The 3,067-nt window shown below is 36.4% G+C and overlaps 1 long non-coding RNA gene across 1 annotated transcript; it reads left to right on the top strand.

The window, feature by feature from the left end:
- Nucleotides 1-387: 387 nt before the first annotated feature.
- Nucleotides 388-1,550, top strand: LOC136814141 (uncharacterized). Its single transcript, XR_010847600.1, has 2 exons — nucleotides 388-557; nucleotides 1,340-1,550. It is a non-coding gene; the product is annotated as an uncharacterized lncRNA (long non-coding RNA).
- Nucleotides 1,551-3,067: the final 1,517 nt, after the last annotated feature.

Genomic DNA, 3,067 nt, shown 5'->3' with positions numbered 1-3,067 from the left:
TCACTTCAATCGGAGATTTCTATACACATGTTTATTTATTTATTTGTAAGAATTGTTTGTAGATAGGAAAGAAAAACCGAGTATGAACTCCTAATTGTTTTTCTTCGTTACCTTTTTCGACGAGATGCTCTTTTTCTCATCATGCCGCCCTCATATGCTTTGATTTTAAAGGACGAGTTTTGGTATAAATGACGGCCTTAATTTTTCCGCTGTACGTGTGTTTCGAATAAAGTTAATTCATTCATATCAATGTATTGACAAAGTGACAAAACTAATGATTGATTAGAGAAAGAAAAAATGATGGCGCGCTTTTCCGTGTTGTGTTCTTTCGGGTAATGTCTTTTAGAACTTTTAATAACACGTGATCCAAATTTCTTTGCGGGGGTTCCTTGTCGAAAAATTCATAAACGGGAAAGCTTCTTCGACGTCCTTCAAAAATGGAGGACGCCGAATGACGCTTAAATGGTAGATGTGCAAAATCCACTGTAATCTATGGAAGTGGGAGCTCATCGTACTGAAAAGACAACCGTAAAAGTTCAAAACAGCATACAAGAAGGGTATTTCAGATTAGTTCTCTTCTCTAATTATGCTAAGCCAGTTTTTTTCTGACTTTTATCTCCCTGTTTCTGACCTCAAGTGTAAATGTATTTTACAGTGTCAAAATAGCATCTCTGGTAAACCGAGACAGACAGATTTTCACCAGTTTTTGAGGTGGACAATAACAATACTTTTAGCATTGGCCTTAAAACTGTGAGTGAGAGATTAAAAGAAAGTAGAATCATAATGAAGCAGTAGATTTTTGGCGCCATGGTGTTCATTTTTGCTATGACAATTCTGTGTTTTCAACGAAACAAAATGTAATTTCACAAAAATATTGCACTAAACTGACACAAGAATTGTCTTTCAACTGTTTCTCTTTGAATCAGACCAGCTGATGATATCGATAATTTAGTGAAATGTGAAAGTTTTTTGAACATCTATGCTGTGAAAATAAAATTTTCGTGAGCGCCACCACTCCCTTAGTATGACTCTTCTTTAATGAGAGTTTCAATTCCCAGACCGGAAAATAATTCGGCTTCCCCGGTGACTAATTTACAGACTAGCAAAATCTCACCTGGCATCTCCTACATTCTCTGGTCTGTAATTTGCACCAACCTGCTTCTGTTATCATTCTGTTTTATATTTTCCGGTCTGTATAATTTAGAAATCTAGAATGCAAAACTTAACACACTATGGCTGCTTCATGAAATTTTGAATGCTTCTTGCTCATTTTCCACCAATTATGTTGATTATTATGCACTGAACCTCGCTGAAATTATGGTTTTAATATTGTTTCAAGGTGCAGAAACTGACGATGCCACCAAAACGAGAGAAAAAAGGAAGAACGACCAACCAGCTTCAATTCTTGTTGAAGACTGTCATGAGACAAGTTTTGAAGCATACGTTTGCCTGGCCCTTCACAAAACCAGTTGATGCTGTAAAACTTCGTATACCTGTAATGATTTATATTCATTTCTAATTATTATTACAAATTTTGAAGTGTTTATTTATCATGAATTATCCTATAAATGATTGGCTTCTTTTTAGCTGGCTGCTCAAATTATGTTGACTTACTTGGTTTCATTCTATGCCATCCCTGCTAATTATATAATTCTGAATCAGAAAATTTAAACCCAATACAATTTGATAAGTCAAATTTGCAAGACAATCTAACCAAATAAAATGTGCTCGACCGATAGAAATTCTATAAGCTGACACAATTGAGCGTTTATTTATCAAGATGCAGCGGGCTGAAAACGAAAAAGTGTGTTGCCTTATTACCAAGGCAGCAATTCCATTTTGGCCTTCAATGCACGTTAATTTCTATTTGGTTGAGTTGCAGGAGGCTTTGATGCCTATTTTTCGCAACTATAGGCGCTTTCAAAGAGCGCCCCGTCAGCACCTTGGACTGACTACCCAATTTCCCTCACATGGCATGGGTTGACCCAGGCGAAGGTTCATTCACTTGCCAAGTGAATTGCTGCAAGTGGGAATCGAACCTCAGTCGGTCGCCTGTGTAACAACCAAGGTCAATGACCACTATACCAAAGTGCCTTAAACCAGACCTGATCAATCAAACTTGTCGAACCTATTGAACTAATCAAACTCCATTGAACGATTAAAGTTCTATTAAAAATTTAATCAAACTCAAAGCTTTTTTAAGAAATTGTGAGTGATCGATTAAGTTCGATCAATGGGTTTCAGTTCGATCAGTTTGATAACCCAATTTTGTTCGACAAGTTCACACCGCTCCACCACCGTAGATTAGCTTCTTTTCAAAGCCAAATTCAGAATGTAAATCAGGAAATCACTTCCAATAACTTTTCCTTTGAACACCAGAGGCAGTTTGTTGGGGTGTAGTATTCTGCCATGTGGCCACAGGCAAAATCACAACAGAGGGGCTATAGACTTAATCCTGGATGGACAAATATCCGGTTACAATAAACCTTATATACCAGAACTGTCGAAATGGCGATCGCGTGGCACTTACTGTTTAAATCTTTGACAACAGATTTATTTTTTTTAACGCCACCAAGTTTATCAATCATACTTTCTGTCATACCATGTCACGATAACTTTCACTGATGCTTTGGGCGTACAAACTTTCGCAAGCAGAAACTTTCGCGAGGACAAAAAATTGCGAAACTTTCACATGAAAAAATGACTTTCAAGACTAATGAAAAAATGGAAAAATGGCTTTGAGGGACAAATACTTCTTGGATTGGCTTGAAACGTCCTTTGACTTATTAGTCTTTTAGCAGGCTAAAAAGTGCCATAAAAGTTACATCTTATTCAAAGTCTGAAGTTTTACAGATTTTCTATTTTTTCAAGAATTTTTCACGAGCATAAACTTTCGCAAATTGCTCTTCCTAGAAGTTCTAAAGACATTTTTTGCTTTCACAAAAAGGGCCAAAATTTGCGAAAATCATGACAGTTTCTGCTTGCGAAAGTTTATACAGCTAAACTAGTGCGCCCTTTTTAATTTTTTTAGTTTTTATTCAAAATGACCTTGATAATCAAGTCTAAA

The sequence above is a fragment of the Clytia hemisphaerica genome, unplaced genomic scaffold, assembly GCF_902728285.1.
Source record: "Clytia hemisphaerica strain Z4C2 unplaced genomic scaffold, Clytia hemisphaerica genome assembly, whole genome shotgun sequence".
In the NCBI taxonomy this organism is placed as follows: Eukaryota; Metazoa; Cnidaria; class Hydrozoa; order Leptothecata; family Clytiidae; genus Clytia; species Clytia hemisphaerica.
The sequence above is the reverse complement of the archived record's forward strand: the minus strand, read 5'-3'. Positions and strand labels throughout refer to the sequence as shown.